This window comes from Nyctereutes procyonoides, unplaced genomic scaffold, assembly GCF_905146905.1.
Source record: "Nyctereutes procyonoides isolate TBG_1078 unplaced genomic scaffold, NYPRO_anot_genome, whole genome shotgun sequence".
In the NCBI taxonomy this organism is placed as follows: domain Eukaryota; kingdom Metazoa; phylum Chordata; class Mammalia; order Carnivora; family Canidae; genus Nyctereutes; species Nyctereutes procyonoides.
This window is the reverse complement of record NW_026575132.1, coordinates 8,452,655-8,471,219: the sequence shown is the minus strand read 5'-3', so window position 1 is coordinate 8,471,219 and position 18,565 is coordinate 8,452,655. Positions and strand designations below refer to the sequence as shown.

At 36.1% G+C, this 18,565-nt stretch overlaps 1 long non-coding RNA gene across 1 annotated transcript in view; it reads left to right on the top strand.

Annotated features, from left to right (window-relative positions):
- Positions 1-673: 673 nt before the first annotated feature.
- Positions 674-18,565, top strand: part of LOC129523033 (uncharacterized) — a 62,293-nt gene continuing 44,401 nt past the window's right edge. Inside the window, exons 1-2 of the long non-coding RNA XR_008667033.1 lie at positions 674-743; positions 2,106-2,263. This is a non-coding gene — a long non-coding RNA (uncharacterized LOC129523033). The remainder of the gene's footprint in view (positions 744-2,105; positions 2,264-18,565) is intronic.

The following is an 18,565-nucleotide window of genomic DNA, read 5'->3' as shown; positions in this document are numbered from 1 at the left end:
AACCCCAAATAGTGAGGTTAGAGAGAGAATACTCACTACACTGAATATGGAAAAATTAATGCAGCTGAATTATTAGTAAGGGAGGATCTAGTTGCTGAAATGCAAATGGGTCAACAGCAAGTTAACACAGTCCAACAGAGAACCATGAGGTCTGTCAAAAATTCTTGGTTTGGAAACAGTCCCATATTTTACTGAAATAACATCTTGATTTTCTGATAGCTACAACAAGTGGAAGTTGTAGTGGTGGAATTAATGCTGATGGTCCTCTAATTTCTATATAATGGGCTATACTTTTATCAGTCAGCAGGTTGACTTAGATGTCTGTTGGTACTAGGAATTCAGATACAATCTTAACAGTCAACAAATATTTATTGAATGTCAGATATGTGTCAAGCACTGTGGTAGGTGCTGGGAATGTGAGAGGTGGTAGGTACAAAGGCAACTAAGACACTTGCTTATTCTTGTGGAATTAAGGCGGGTAAAGAATACAGACACAAAAGCAGTCATATTGTGATGCAGCCTTTACCTGAGATTTGCACACAATGCAAAGGGGCTCAGTGAAGCAGCTACTCTCTAGTGGGTTAAGTGAAGAAATCATTGCCAGAGAATGTTACATTAGAACTGAACCTTTGCAAATGATCAGGATACTGTGCCTGGCCAGGAAGGAGGAGACCGAAAGAGCAGTGAGGCAGAAGAGTATTTCCAAAAGCCCGGAGTCTTGATGACTTGCCTGGGAATGACGGGTGAGTTAAATGGCTGGATCGGAGCGTGTGAAAGGAATAACATCATCCTTTTTGAGCCTCAGGACAATCCTGGGAGGGGTATGTGTGTGGGGGTCATTCTGATCTCCAGTTTACAGGTGAGGAAGCTGAGGCCTACAGAGGTTAAGTAACATAACCAACATCACCCCATCATTTTTGCAGCTTCAGTTTCATGTCTTGGATAGTAGCTTTATAGAAAGAGCACAGCTGAATCTTGGTCAATGGTATTAAAATGCTAATGTGGGAGAACATACTGTCTTAATAAAAATAATGCTAAATAGGGCTAAATTCCCAAATACTTGAGAGTGAGTTATTCATTACATATAAGCTTGCTTTCTGCCACCCAGCACATTTTTTGCTTGCCCACTTTTGTCAAAAAATGGCCTTTCTTGGGGAATATTGAAATGAGAGACTTCCTTCTTAGATTTTCTTGAGATGTAAGTGGTCCACTTAAACTTAAATCCATTATAATTGCCATTTGTATGGTCCACTCTATATTGGTGCACTCTTAAAGTGACATGCAAAAAAGAGCCTGAGAAATGGGTAGGGACTCCTGGTCTGGGAGCATGAAAGAAGATTCCTCACAATTAAGAGGAGAGAGAGGATGAAGGATGGTTTAGTGTGTGAAAGAAGTAAAAGACAGAAGTGTCTGATTTATCATTTAGGAAATGGAGTCAGAAAACAAAGCCCAGGGAAAGAAATGAAGGAATATGAATTATAATGAACTCTTAATTGGGGTCAGAGTAGGAGAGGAGAAAGTCAAAAGGGAAAAGGTATTAGAAGTACATAGGCCTTACTATGTGGTTATTGTAGAAAGATGACCCGTTCAAATGGAGAAGAAAATTAGCTTTAATTTCTGGGATAGGCCACATTAGACTCGAGGTTGTTGACCCTTGGAAATCAACAGGATGGTTAAATTTTGTCCCGCTATGATGAGCTCTTCAAATGTAGACTACAGAAAATTTAATAAACTTACATCACATATTAAACAAAAGCATTCTAAAGTCAGGTTGACAAGTTTTTTAGATTGTTTTCTGTTTTGAATTATTGCATTTGGTTCTAGTTGTATTGATATTTGACAGTTAATTTTGTAATTCTTCTATTCAAATTGGACATTCAATTGGACTTTGAATTTTCACACACACATACACATACACACATAGAATCAGTTACCTATACTAGTAAAACTAAGAAAATAAAATACTTTAAAAGAGGCAAAATTTTTGTGTGATTTTGGATCAATACAGGAAATTTGTTAAATAGTAATCATGCTATGCTTACAGTGCTCATAAATCAAATAAAATAGAAATAATTTACTAATAAGACTCTTATTTCTTGTTGCAGGGGGCAGGGCAAGCTGGCAGAAGAGCAGGGTCCCCAAGTCTACCTGTTCCCCCCCCACTCAGATAACCTTCAAACCATCCTGAACACCTACACATCCCACCTGAGATTTAAAGAGGAAAGAGCGGCTGCTACAGAGAAGGGGTTTTGCCTCTAACAAGGTAGGAAGGCAGAAAAAAATAGAAAAGAACCAAGTGGGGGAGGGGCCCCCAGGAGCCGGGCTAAGGGCGCAGGAGCCTCGGGGGCAACAGAGCTCGGTTTCTTCTCGGAGGGAAAGTGCTCGCTGGGAACTCGGGCAGGACCTCCCTCTTCTCTTTTTTCCATACAACTCATTTTTATATCAGACTAAAACTTTCCAATATTTTTTCTCTTTTCCCACGTTAACTACAATATTTTTATCACCTCTTCATTTTTCTTTGATTTTAACTTTGGTATTTCTATAATTACATGTCTTAGATATATTTTCCACTTCTAGATGCCCTGCAACATACTCAACTTAATTTTGGGAGATATATAAGATATGTTTGTTTTGTTTTGTGTTTTTTTGTTTTCCCTGCCTCATTTTGTTCTACAATGGTGGAAGTTAGTACCTTCTAAAACATGACCAGTATGCACCCAGAACCAAGTGGTATACCGTGCGGGTTCATTCTGTGAGATTATATCCTCTCTTCATTCCCATTCCGCCCCCCTCTTTTATCTCATTTATGTTTTGATGGTCAGTTGCGGCTTTCTACGTGTATTGCTGGTTTATATAAATTTGGGACTGAGCATCTTTTAATATACAGAACTTAATACACTCAGAACCAAGGGGATCACCCTCTAGGACCCCTCAGAATTATCTAGGGTGAAACTTACTTAGGTCATGGTTGATATTCTTGATGCAGCCCATTCATACAGCCACTCTGCACTGAGCAAAATGACTAGAAGGAAGAACTCACCATGAAAGAAAGAATCAGAAACAGTGCTCTCTGCCATAGAGTTACAGAATTTGGATTACAATTCGATGTCAGAAAGCCAGCTCAGAAGCACAATTATAAAGCTACTGGTGGCTCTGGAAAAAAGCATAAAGGATTCAAGAGACTTAATGACTGCAGAATTTAGGTATAATCAGGCCAAAATTAAAAATCAATTAAATGAGATACAATCCAAACCCTCATCCTAACGATGAGGGTTAATGAGGTAGAAGAGAGTGAGTGACATAGAAGACAAGTTGATGGCAAGGAAGGAAGCTGAGGAAAAAAGAGAAAAACAATTAAAAGACCATGAGGAAAGGTTAAGAGAAATAAATGATAGCCTCAGAAGGAAGAATCTAAGTATAAGTGGGGGCAGAAAACATATTTGAACAAATCATAGCTGAGACCTTCCCTAATTTTGGGAGAGAAACAGGCATTCAGATCCAGGAGATAGAGAGGTCTCCTCCAAAAGTCAATAAAAACCGTTCAACACTGTGACATTTAATAGTGAAACTTGCAAATTCCAAAGACTAAGAGAAAATCCTTAAAGCAGCGAGAGACAAGAGATTCTTAACTTATATGGGGAGAAAGATTAACAGCAGACCTCTCCACAGAGACCTGGCAGGCCAAAAAGGCTGGCAGGATATATTCAGGGTCTTAAATGAGAAGAACATGCAGCCCCAAATGCTATATCCAGCAAGGGTCTCATTCAGAATAGAAGGAGAGATAAAGAGCTTCCACGATAGGCAGAAACTGAAAGAATATGTGACCACAAACCAGCTCTGCAAGAAATATTAAGGGGGGCCCTGTAAAAGAAAGAGGAAGCCCAAAGAAATAATCCACAAAAATAGGGACTGAATAGGTATTACAATGACACTAAATTCATATATTTCAATAGTAACTCTGAACATGAATGGACTAAATGATGCCATCAAAAGATGCAGGGTATTGGACTGGATAAAAAAAAAAAGACCCATCTATTTGCTGTCTACAAGAGACTCATTTTAGACCTAAGGACACATCCAGCCTGAAAATGAAAGGTTGGAGAACCATTTACCATTCAAATAGTCCTCAAGGGGCAGCCCTAATGGCTTAGTGGTTTAGCACCGCCTTCGGCCCAGGGCATGATCCTGGACACCTGGGATCGAGTACCACGTCGGGCTCCCTGCATGGAGCCTGCTTCTCCCTCTGCCTGTGTCTCTGTCTCTGTCTGTCTGTCTCTAATAAATAAATAAAATCTTGATTAAAAACAAAACAAAACAAATGGTCCTCAAAAGGAAGCTGAGGTAGTAATCCTCCTATCAGATAAATTAAAGTTTATCACAAAGACTGTAGTAAGAGATGAAGAGGGACACTATATCATACTTCAAGGGTCTATCCAACAAGAAGACCTAACAATCATGAATATTTATGCCCGTAATGTGGGAGCTTCCAAGTATATCAATTAATAACCAAGGTAAAGACATACTTAGATAATAATACACTAATAGTAGGAGACTTCAACACAGCACTTTCTGCAAGTGACAGATCCTCTAAGCACAACATCACCAAAGAAACAAGGGCTTTAAATGATATACTGGACCAGATGGATTTCACATATATATGCAGAACTTTCCATCCGAATGCAACTGAATACACATTCTTCTCAAGTGCACATGGAACTTTCTCCAGAATAGACCACATATTGGATCACAAACCAGGTCTCATCAAATACCAAAAGATTGGGATTGTCCCCGGCATATTTTCAGACCACAGTGCTTTGTAACTATAATTCAATCACAAGAAGAAATTTGGAAGAAACTCAAACATGTGGAGATTAAAGAGTATCTTACTAAAAGATGACTGGATCAACCAGGAAATTAGGAAAGAATTAAAAAGATCCATGGAAACTAATGAAAATGAAGGTACAACTGTTCAAAATCTTTGGGATACAGCAAAAACAGTCCTAAGAGGGAAATACATTGCAATATAAGCATCACTCAAAAAATTGGAAAAAACTCAAATACGTAAGCTAACCTTACACCTGAAGGAACTGACGAAAGAGCAGCAAATAAAACCTACACCAAGCAGAAGAAAGATAATAAAGATTCGAGCAGAACTCAATGACATAGAAACCAGAAGAACTGTGGAACAGATAAACAAAAGCAGGAGTTGGTTCTTTGAAACAATTAATAAGATAGATAAACCATTAGCCAGCCTTATTAAAAACAAAAGAGAAAAGACTCAATAAAATCACAAATGAAAAAGGAGAGATCACAACCAATACCAAGGAAATACAAATGATTTTAAAAACACATTATAAGCAGCTATACGCCAATAAATTAGGCAATCTAGAAGAAATGGATGCATTTCTGGAAAACCACAAAATACCAAAACCGGAACAGGAAGAAATAGAAAACCTGAACAGGCCAATAACCAGGGGGTAAATTGAAGCAGTCATCAAAAACCTCCCAAGACACAAAAGTCCAGGGCCAGATGGCTTCCCTGGGGAATTCTATCAAACATTTAAAGAAGAAATAATACCGATTCTACTAAAGCTATTCCAAAAGAAAGAAAGGGAGAGAATACTTCCAAAATATTGGTTCTATGAGGCCAGCATCACCTTAATTCCAAAACCAGACAAAGACCCCACCAGAAAGGAAAATTATAGACCAATATCCCTGATGAACACAGATGCAAAAATTTTCAACAAGATACTAACCAAAGGATCCAACAGTAAATTAAGATTATTCATAAAATCCAAACCAAGTGGGATTTATCCCCAGGATGCAAGGCTAGTTCAACTCTCATAAAACAATCAACGTGATCCCATCCACAAGAGAAAAAACAAGAACCATATGATCCTCTCAATAGATGCAGAGAAAGCATTTGACAAAATATAGCATGCATTCCTGATCAAAACTCTTCAGAGAGTAGGGGTAGAGGGAACATTCCTCAGCATCTTAAAAGCCATCTATGAAAAGCCACAGCCAATATCATTCTCAATGGGGAAATACTGGGAGCCTTTCCCCTACGATCAGTGGACAAGGATGTCCACTCTCACCACTGCTATTCAACATAGTACTAGAAGTCCTAGCCTCAGCAATCAGACAACAAAAAGAAATAAAAGGCATTCAAATTGGCAAAGAAGAAGTCAAACTCTCCCTTTTCGCCGATGACATGATACTCTACATAGAAAACCCAAAAGCCTCCACCCCAAGATTGCTAGAACTCATACAGCGGTTCGGGAGTGTGGCAGGATACAAAATCAATGCCCAGAAATCAGAGGCATTTCTATACACTAACAATGAGACTAAAGAAAGAGAAATTAAGGAATCAATTCCATTTACAATTGCACCCATAAGCATAAGATACCTCGGAATAAACCTAACCAAAGAGGTAAAGGATCTATACACTAAAAACTACAGAACACTTCTGAAAGAAATTGAGGAAGACAAAAAGAGATGGAAAAATATTCCATGCTCATGGATTGGCAGAATTAATATTGTGAAAATGTCCATGTTACCCAGGGCAATTTACATGTTCAATGCAATTCCTATCAAAATACCATGGACTTTCTTCACAGAGTTGGAACAAATCATCTTAAGATTTGTGTGCAATTGGAAAGACCGCAAATAGCCAGGGGAATATTGAAAAAGAAAACTAAAGCCAGGGGCATCACAATGCCTGATTTCAAGTTGTACTGCAAAGCTGTGATCATTAAGACAGTGTGGTACTGGCACAAAAACAGACACATAGATCAATGGAGCGGAATAGAGAACCCAGAAATGGGCTCTCAACTCTATGGTCAACTAGTATTCAACAAAGTGGGAAAGACTGCACTGGAAAAAGGACAGTCTCTTCAATAAATGGTGCTGGGAAAATTGGACAGCCACTTGCAGAAGAATGAAATGGACCACTCTCTTGCACCATACACAAAGATAAACTCAAAATGGATGAAAGATCTAAATGTGAGACAAGATTCCAACAAAATCCTAGAGGAGAACACAGGCAACACCCTTTTTGAACTTGGCCACAGCAACTTCTTGCAAGATACATCTATGGAGGCAAGGGAAACAAAAGCAAAAATGAACTATTGGGACTTCATCAAGATAAAAAGCTTCTGCACAGCAAAAGAAACAGTCAACAAAACTAAAAGACAACCTACAGAATGGGAGAAGATATTTGCAAATGACGTATCAGATAAAGGGCTAGTATCGAAGATCTGTAAAGAACTTTTAAAACTTAACAGCAAAGAAACAATCCAATCATGAAATGGGCAAAAGACATGAACAGAAATCTCACAGAGGAAGACCTAGATATGGCCAACAAGCACATGAGAAAATACTCCGCATCCCTGGCCATCAGGGAAATACAAATCAAAACCACAATGAGATCCCACCTCACACCAGTGAGAATGGGGAAACAAGACAGGAAGCAACAAATGTTGGAGAGGATGTGGAGAAAGGGGAACCCTCTTGCACTGTTGGTGGGAATGTGAACTGGTGCAGCCACTCTGGAAAACTGTGTGGAGGTTCCTCAAAGAGTTAAAAATACAACTGCCCTATGACACAGCAATTGCACTGCTGGGATTTACCTGAAAGATACAGATACAGTGAAACGCTGGGACACCTGCACCCCGATGTTTATAGCAGCAATGTCCACAATAGCCAAACTGTGGAAGGAGCCTCGGTGTCCATCGAAAGATGATGGATAAAGAAGATGTGGTCTATGTATACACAATGTGTTATAACTCAGCCATTAGAAGCGACAAATACCCACCATTTGCTTCAACGTGGATGGAACTGGAGGGTATTATGATGAGTGAAATAAGTCAATCAAAGAAGGACAAACATATGGTTTCATTCATGTAGGGAATATAAAAAATAGTGAAAGGGATTATAGGGTAAAGGAGAGAAACTGAGTGGGAAATATCAGAGAGGGTGACGGAACATGAGAGACACCTAACTCTGGGAAATGAACAAGGGGTAGTGGAAAGGGGAGGTGGGCAGGGGGAGGGGGTGACTGGGTGATGGGCACTGAGCGGGGGCACTTGACGGGAGGAGCACTGGGTGTTTTACTATATGTTGACAAATTGAACTCCAATAAAAAATATATGAAAAATACCTTCTGGCTGCCAAAAAACCCCCTCATATTTAATATACCATTATAGAACACTATCTCAAGAATTCTCTCAAGTTCCCATTTGACATACCATATAATCACTAAAATAAAAGTAATAAAATGAGAGAAAAAATTAAAAGTTATTTTAGGAGACAAAATCTTGCTGTGTTTCTGGAGTATTTCAGTAAGCTTGTCAATAGTAAGATGTACATTATATACCTACAAATAGAAAAAAATGGGAGCAGTTTACTTTTGATATTCATTTTTAAATAATATTCAGTTATAAAACATTACCTTAAAGCATAATGCCTTTCATGAGTCATTGTATTACTTAATTGCTATTAAGTAATGTCAGGTACATTAAGGATCTTTTTGAAGCATTTATATTCTTTTCCAGTATTTTTTTTGTCTCACGTGTGCATTTTCTTAAGTTAACACAGTTTCTCTCAGGCAACAGAGCTGTATTTGATAATAGTGATTTTTTAAAACTTTTTCTGAAAGAATTTTGAATTTTATAGGTGACTAGCTCTTTATATGCATGACTGATCTTTTCATCTTTGAAAAGATTCCCTTCTATTTTTCTATAGTAAATTCTTTCTAAATTGGGTATTTAGTGAAAATTCATTTTCTTAGTGCTATTCAGGAAAGAATTGGAATTTCTGCTTTCTGACTGTGGCTAGTCTTTCTTGATTTTACTTTGCGGATCATTAACTGCGTCAATTATTTTATTTAAGTACATTTAGCTTCCTTTTTCTTCCAAAGTTCTTAAATAAGAATTTAACTTCACTATATCAGTTTCTTCACACTCCTTTGCATTGGTCCTATATAAGTGGTCCCCATTTTTTCATTTATCCATTGCATGCAATGTTAGCTTCTCACTATGTAAGAACAGCATTCTTCTCCAAAAATAGCAACCCAGTCTTTCATCCCAAATTGTTCACTCCAAGCTTCATCTGACTTTCTTTACCACTTTGATTTTTCTAAGTGTCACTTCAGATTTTCCTCATATTTTTTTTCTTTTTGTTAAGTTTGTTTGTGCTTCTTTTCCAGGGCAGTTTTGTGTTTCCCTTAAGATGAGAATGCTCATCTAAAACACCTTAGTGCTTTCTGAAGTAGTTCTTCATTCTTGTGATAGAATTTGAAGGTAGGTCTGTTGTAGCTACTTGGAATTTAATTTGTTTTGATGAATCTTCTAAATTCTGCATCTAATTTCATCCATTAGATTAACTTTTTATGAATATATAGATTTAATCTCTTTGAAAAGTCTGTGAAGGCCAAGTAAAAATTTGAGGCTTCCCAGGTCTTTAATAATATATTTCAGGTATTGTATTTCTGACAATTTGTTTTTAAGTCTGACTTGCATTAAAGTGGATTTAAGGTCTTCCAATTTTTTTTTTTTAAATCAGGACATTTTTCAAAAACTTGATGTCTTTCTACTAGAAAGACATATTGTAATAGCTCATTGTTTTTCTACTTAAATGACTTTTTAAACAACAACAATAATAATATCACTATGACTTTTATATACAGCACTGTTTTTGATAGCAATCTGTATCTGGGCCTGGTCTGTGATCCCCTAAAAGTGCTGCTCTCACCAGAGCAGCACAGCATCTCCAGGATCATTGCACACAATATCATGGCCATCATTGGATACTTTATAGTCCCTAAGGTCACTCTGAGTTGCACCAGGTTTGATAGGCCTATGCTGGTCACAATAGATAGTAGACAACACTGGTGAGTATTACATGCAGAGCCTGGCCAATACCTGACATATAGGGCACACAGTAAAATACTGGCTGACAATTTCCTCTTGAATTCCTTTTTCATCTTATGACCTTGAAACGTTGTCCTGCCCTCCTTTTCCTGCCTACAGGAAATGGAGCAGAGAAAGTAGAGCTCTAACAATGGCAGTTGGCTACTTATGCTCCTTCTAGAAATCAAACAATATACTTCTAAATGACTATGGGCCAAAGAAGAATTCACAAGAGAAATTATAAAATATTTCTAATAAATGGTAATGAAAGTGTAACATAACAAAATGCATGGGTTGCAGATAAGAGAATGATACAAGGAAATATATAGTACTTAAAGCTTGTATAAAAAAAGAACAAAGTTTTAAAATCAACACTGTCGGAGTACCTGGGTGGCTCAGTCAGGTAAGTGTCTGCCTTTGGCTCAGGTCATGATTCCAGGGTCCTGGGATTGAGCCCCACATTGGGCTCTCTGTTCCTCCCTCTCCCTTTGCCTTCTGCTCCCCCTGCTTGTGCTATCAAATAAGTAAAATTCTTTAAAAAATTAACTCTGTTATGTTTCCATCTCAGGAATATTAAAAATAGTAGATTAAAATAGAAATAGAAAATAGAATAATAGTAGAGAAAATGAACAAGGTCAAAGTTGGGTTTTCACAAAGATTAATCAAATTTAATAAAACTCTAGCAAAGGATAACTAATTAAAAACATAGCCCCCATTTTTAATATGAAGAATGAAATATTAAATATCACTATAGATCCTATAGATAATAAAGCAATGAATAAAAAATATTATGAAAACTTTATGCTGGTAAATTAGAAATTAGGATATAATGGAAAAATTTCATGATAAAAATCAGTTTACTGAAACTGACATAAGAAATAGAATACCTGAATAACATTGTCTTCTACAAAAATTGAAGTCATTATTAAAATATTACCCTCAAAAATCTAAATCTAGTTATTTCCACTTATGAATTCTATTAAGCAGTTAAAGAACAAGTAAGATCATTCTGCTACAGACTGTATCAGAAAATTGAGGAGGAAGAAACCTATTTAATTTCATGAGATTAGTATAACATGGATATCTAACTCTTTGAAGACATTATTGGAAAACAAAATTACAGAAAGAGGTTGCTTGTGAAATTCTTATAAAAATATTAGGAAACAGTCTGGTGACATATAAAATGACCAAATTTATTCCCAGAATGCAAATGTTATTTTAATTCAAAAACTAGTAAAATGAATGGAAAGATAAAAAAATATATACATAAGATCATCACAGGAGATGTAAAGAAAATATTTGTCAAAATTCAATACTTACTGATACAACCTCCTAGTGAACTAGAAATAGATGGGAACTACCTCAATCGATAAAAATCTTATTTAATGGTGAAATAATGAATGATTTTCCCTTAAGATTAAAGATAATGCAATGATGCCTCTTCCTCACTTTTATCCAACATTTTAGGGGCATGATTATATAGTGTACAAATTACTCTTGAAAATGTGAAGTTAGAAAACTTACAGGATACAAGGTCAATATACAAAAATAAAGGTATTTTTATATTAACACCAAACAATTGATAATCTAATTTACAAAAGCTGATGCTGTTTACAATGCCAACATAAATATAAAAATACTTAGGAGATGTATAAATATAAAAATAACAGGAGATGTATAAGACCTCTACATTTAAATCATTGCTGAGAGAAATTAAGATCTAAAGAAAGGTATAGACAGGTATTCATGGATTTGAAAACTTTGGGGTTTTAAGATATCACCTCTCCTTAAATTGATATTTTAGATTGAGTGCAACTCCATTAAAAGTCCAACAAACTATTCCTTTTAGAAAATGGCAATTTGATTATAAAATGTGAAAAACAAAACAATACAAAGGATCTAAAGTAGCTGAACAGTTTTGAAAAAAGAAGAATCAAGTATGGGCACTACTAGTACTTGAAGACTTACTATAAAGAATAATCAAGAGAATATGGCATTGGTGTAAGAATGTTCAGACTTTGATTCAACAGACTAGAGTGTCCATAATTAGACTTACACTTAAATGGCCCATTGGATGTCAAAGATATTGAAGGGAAAAAAGGTGTGTGTGTGTGTGTGTGTGTGTGTGTGTTTGTATGTGTATGCAGATGTTTTTGGTAAAGGGTAATGGAATAACTGCATATGCACATGGAAAAATGGGATTTGATTTCTATACAATACACAAACATTAATTCAAAGTAAATCATGGACATAAACATAAAAGCTTAAACAGTAAAGCCTTTGGATGAAAATATAGGAGAATATCTTTGTGACTTGGAGAGAGCCAAGGGCTTTTAGACAGGTCATGAAAACAATCATAAAAGAAAAACATCAGTAAAATGAACTTCAGCTTATGAAGTCCTGAACTTCAACTTTTCAAGATACCTCATTAAGAAAAAGAAAAGCCAAGTTACATGTCGGAAGAACATAGCCACAATACATATATCTGACAAAGAACTTATGCTTGGAATATATCATGAATGCATACAAATGAATAAGTAATCAGAGAGGGAGACCATGAGATACTCTTTTTTTTTTTTTTAAGTTACTCTTAATTATAGGAAACAAACTAAGGGTTGCAGAAAGGGAGGTGGGTGAGAGGTTGGGGTAACTGGGTGACGGGCGTTCAGGAGGGCTTGTGATGTGAGGAGCACTGGGTGTTATATGCAACTGATCAATTACTGAACTTTGCATCTGAAACTAATGATGTACTATATGTTGCTAATTGAATTTAAATAATAAACACCAAATAACATAGCAGAAGTCTTGAACAGATACTTTGCAAAAGATGTGTGAATGGTCTGTAAAGTGTTCAACTTGAGTCATCAGAGAAATGCAAATTAAAAATGCAGTGGGGTACCTTTTCACATCTACTAGAATAACTAAAGATTACATTTTCCAGATGTTATTTAGAATGTGGAGCAACTGGTACTCCCATACGTTGCTGGTGGGACTGTAAAAAGGCATAACCACTTGGAAACTGGCAGTTTTTAACGATGTTAAGCAATAGACCAGCCATTCTAGGAATTTTCCCCGGGGGGAAATGAACGCATATGTCCTCAGACTATCCACAGTAGCTGTATTCATTGTAACCCTCATATAGAAAAACTGTCAACGTTGATCAACCAAAGACATAGGTTGCTTTCCATATGTTTCATACAATGAAATACTAATTGCCAGTATAAAAGGAATGAGTTACCTGTTTTATGAAGTAATATGGATGAATCTCAGAAGCAATATGCTGACAGAGAACCCAGACACAAGAGTACATATGTGATTCAATGTATGGGAGACTCATGAACAGGCAAAAAGGATCTGAATAGTAGTTATCAGGACAGTAACTAGAGGGATGGGGTGGTTGAATGTAAGCCCAGTAGAGGTGGGTAAAGGAAATGTCTATAAATGGTTTGTGTGGTCATATGGCTTTTCACATTTCCTTCAGATCTCATTGAATTGTACATTGGTACATTTGTCTTATTTTAAAGAACGGGCAGGGATTACCTTTGCTGAGAGAGCGAAATCAATGCACTCTAAAACCGCATAACTAGGTCTGGATGATAACTTGCTTCTTAAGGATCCTTTGACATTTTGGGAAGAGCAATTGAGGATGTTTATTAATAGGGCTTGAGCACTCTTTCAATTAACAGAATTGTTCATAACTTTCAACTGTTCTTCTCTGCCTTCAAGGCATCTCCTGATGCTACTGACAATCAAGATTTAAAGGAGGGAAATTGTGTGGGAAAACCAGTCTCAAATTCCCCCAAATTAAGGTCCTGTGGGAGTGGGTGGTAGAGGAAGCAGTAGCAGAGGAGAAATTGGAACAAATATGGTATTCAGCTGAAGACAAGAAAAAACTGTCCGGATATTTACATAAACAGCTTTGCTTAGAATTGAAACAAATTGTAATGTTCATATATGGAGAATGAGTCTACAGAAAAATCAGAGGCAGGGGTACTCACCAGCAAGTAAACAATGTTTGCTATAAGCTTTCTTCATGATCCTCCGATACTCAATAGATTGTAGAGTTTATAACAATGTTTATGATACTCATCTACCTTGTGCATTGCTTTACCAGTTTTCCAAATCAGGTTCCTGGTGAAATAGCTTTCTCTGTAAAATAACCCCTATTCCACATATTCTGTAATTCCACTTATATGGAATGTCCAAAATAGGTAAAACTATAGAGACAGAAAACGTATCAGTGTTTGCTTTGGGCTGGTGAGTTATAAGGGCTATAAGCTAAGGGGTACATTGTTTCTTTCTTAGGGTGATGAAACTATTCTAAACTTGATTATAGTGATGGTTCTATAACTGTGAGTGTGTGAGTGTGTGTGTGTATATATATACACACAAACACACTATATGCCACTGAACTATGTATTTTAAATGGGTGAATTGTAGGTGCATGATATCTCAATAGAGCTGTTAAAAGTATCAGCTTTAATTGGCAATTAATACTAATTGCTGTTAAAAATATTAGCAAGTAAAAAATACTTGTCTCTGAAAAAGCCTGAGGCACACAACTAGAAAGGATCATGGACAAAATCCTAGATTTTCCCGACCCCTGAGGGACTCAGGAAATGGGAGAACAGCCAGGAAGTAGCTGGCATTTCCCTTAGCCAGAGAAGGCTTCTGCTGCTCCATTGTAGTTGCACATTTCTTCCACCAAGGTGTCTTCTTGGAGCTTCTAGGTTTGCATTTGTAGTGAAAGTAAGAGGACCTGTGTTTGAAGTGTTGCTGGCAGCATTAAATTATGCCAATGGAGGCAAGCGAACTGCATACATAGCTTCTGTTTTACAGCCCTGTTCTAAAAAGTGAGGATGACAATATACATATTGTAGCTCACAGAAAAAGACTACATCTTATGTGTAATCAGTAGTCCTAGCATCTGGGAGGTTGAAAGTATTCAATAAATGGTTGAATGCCAGTGTGCTTTGGACATTATAAATCACTTTTAAAATGTAATATTAATTCCTCTATGAAGGCAATGGCTAAGTTTTGTTATCCTCTGTACTGCTTGCAGTGCCTTTTATATGTCAAGTGTGGGAGCCAATGAGTACAGTAGGAAGATCACAGGTTTGGGCATTAGACATGCCTGGATTTGAATCCCAACTTTGTCCCAGCTTTCGCAAATTATTTAATGCTTTAGGTTTCCATTTTCTTCACAAAATAGGAAGGCTTTAACTCCTAGAGTTGTTGTAAGATGTAAATTAAAGAACATAAACTGCCTAGCAAAATTTCTGGCACATTTAAAGTGTGCATTAAATGATAGTTCTTTCCTGTATTTAATGGATGAATAATCACAGTTCTATTCAAATATAGATATAAATTATTCCCCAATCAAGTATTACATTAGTTTTGTATTATCTATGGAAGTGTTATGATAGAATTATCATTGTTAAAGATATTCTTGGTAAATCAGGTATTAAGTGTTCAAATGAAGTGATAAAAATTATATAAATACATAATTTTATGGAAGTATGCAGATCTTTCTGTGCATGAAGTGAAAACCAAGATGGAAAGGGAAATGCTGGTAAATTAAAATACCTGACTTTAAATTTGTATATGTAAAAACCACAGTAAAAGATACTGAAAGACTAACCTGCCAATGGGGAAAAATAATCAACACCAAATATTCTTAATATATAAGGCACCTGTACATTAATAAAAAGTCAACCAAATTAAAAGTGCATAAAGGACTTAGGAATATAATAGAATTATAAAAGGGTAATAAACAGGAAAAATTAATATTTACTAATTAAAAAATATCAGCTTAAATTTGAGGTTCGTTTTTACCTATATGTTTTGCAAAGATTAAAAGTGCTATCTGAAACATACCAAGATAGTGTATTCTGGATCATTAAGCAAATGCTAACAAATTTAACAGCATTTAAATAGTGTTTTCTGTGGCCAAAATGAACTCAAGTTAGAATCAATAATAGATAACAGAAAAAATTTTAAACATGTGGGACTGAGCAATGCATTGCCAAATAATTCATAGGCCAAAGAGCAAGTCCCAAGGGAAATTAAAAAAAAAAACTTTGTATTGAATTAAAATGAAAAAAAAAATCAAAATTCATAGTAGCTAAAAATTACTAAGAGCAGAATTTGAAGATTAGAAAAGAGGAAAAGTCTCAAATCAACATTCTCAGTTCCTACCTCAAAAACCCAGAAAAAAGGCAAATAAACCCAAAGTAAGTAGAAAGAAGGAAGTAATACATAGAAGCCAAAAATCAATTAAATTGAAATCAGAAAAATATCAGTGCTGCTGAAGCAAGCACTGAAATCAGAAAAATGATAGAAAAAAAAATCAATAAGGCAAAGAACTAGTTCTCCAGTATGATAATAAAACTGACCAACTTCTAGAAAGATTAACAAAGAAAGATGAAACATCATCAGTATCAGGAATGGGAAAAGTAGTAACACCGCGTACCCAGCAGACATGGAAAGGATAATAAACAGCCCTCTGTACATAAACTTGATGAAATAGATTAATTCCTTGAAAAATACATACTATTAAACTTAAGTTATGGATAATTTGAATAGTCATATATCTATAAGGAAAATTAAATTTGTAGTTTAAAAACTCCCCAAAAAGAAATCTTCAGGCTGAGATGGTTTCACTGAAGAATTCTACCAAACATTTAAAGAGAGTGTAAAACTGGCATTAAGTCTGTCTCCAGAACATGTAAGAGAAGGGACTACTACCATCCCATTTTCTAATGCCGGGATTACTCTGATGTCAAAAACAGATAAAGACGATGCAAAAGAGGAAAACTACAGACCAATCTGTCTCATGAACTCAGAAGCAAAGATTTTTAAAATATTAGCAAACTGAATCAACCAAGTATAAGAAGAGTTCTACAACATGACCAAGTAGGATTTATTCTGTTTATGCAAGGTTGGGTCAGTATTTGAAAATCAGCCAAGGTAATCTACCTTGTTTACAGAGTAACAAAGACAAATCCTATGATTTTTATCAGCTGATGCAAAAGAAAGCATTTAACAAGATCCTACATCCAATTATGATAGAAACTCAGTAAATTGTTCATAAGGAGGAATTGCCCCAAATTGATAAGAACACACGTACATGACAAAAACAAAAAAAAAAATCTACAGCTAACATTCTATTTAATGGTGAAAGACTAAATGCTTTCTCTCTGAGATTGAGAATAAATCAAGGATATCTACCCTCACCACTTTTATTATACATAGTTCTAAAAGTCCTTATGCATGACAGCCGAAAACTGGAAACAACTAAAATAGGGCAGTGGTTAAATGATGGTACATTCATACCATGGAATACTATTCAGCAATAAAAAAAAAAAAGGAAAAAAGAAACTATTAGTGTAACAACTTGGATGGATCTCAAAGCTATTAATGCTGACTGAAAAACCATTCTCAAAAGGGTACATACTGTATGATTCCATTTATAGAACATTTTTGAAGTCTTAAAATTATAGAGAAGGAAAACAGAGTAGTGGTTTCCAGAGGTTAAAGAGGGGATTGGGCGGAAGAGGGAAATTGATGTGGCTATAAAAGGGCAATGTATGAATCAGTGGTGATAGAAACACTCTCTATTTGGACTTTCAATGTCAATATCCTGGTTGCAATATTCTGTAGTTTTATGATATATTACCATTGGGGGACACTAGGTAAATTGTATAGGGGATCTATCTATCTATCATCTATCTATCTATCTATCTATCTATCTATCTATCATCTATTCTATCATCTATTCTATCATCTATCTATCTATTTATAAAAGGTCTTATTTATTCATGAGAGACAGAGAGAGAGGCAGAGACAGGCAGAGAGGGAAGTAGGCTCTATGCAGGGAGCCCAACGTGGGACTCAATCCCAGGACTCCAGGATCATGCCCTGGGCCAAAGGCAGGCACTTAACTGCTGAGCCCCCCAGGCATCCCTCAAATTGTTTTTTAAAGGTTTTATTTATTTGAGAAAGAAAGAGTATGAGTGGGAAGGAGAGAGAGAGAATCTGAAGCTGACTCCCTGCTAAGCACAGAGCGGGACAATGGGCTTGATCTCATGACTGCAAAATCATGACCTGAGCCAAAACCAAGAGTTGGACACCTAACCAACTGAGCCACCCTGGTGCCCCTGTTGTTTGTGAGAGAGAAAGGGGGAAGGGGCAGAGTGAGGTAGAGAGAATCTTAAGCATATTCCACCCAGAGCACAGAGCCCAAGTCAGGGCTCAATCTCACAACCCTGAGATGATGATCTGAGCTGAAATCAAGTGTCAGATACTTACCTGACTGAGCCACCCAGGCTCCCCTCTGTTGTCTTTATAAGGACATATGAATCCATATTGTTAGAATAAAAAGTTTAAGATAAACTAAAAATGTCATGAAAAGAATTGACATTCTCATACACTGTTTTTTGGATAACAGATTGGCTCAACATTTTAAAGGAACATATGATAATTATTAAAATTTTAAAATTGTATAACTTTTAGTCAGCAACTTCACTTTTCGGTCTTTATCTTAAAGCCCTTCATAAAATGCTTATGTATGTCTTGAATTATACAAAGTTTATATATAGAGTTCATCAGTAGGGTAAGGTGAAACTGATTAGATACACTCATATGAAAATATT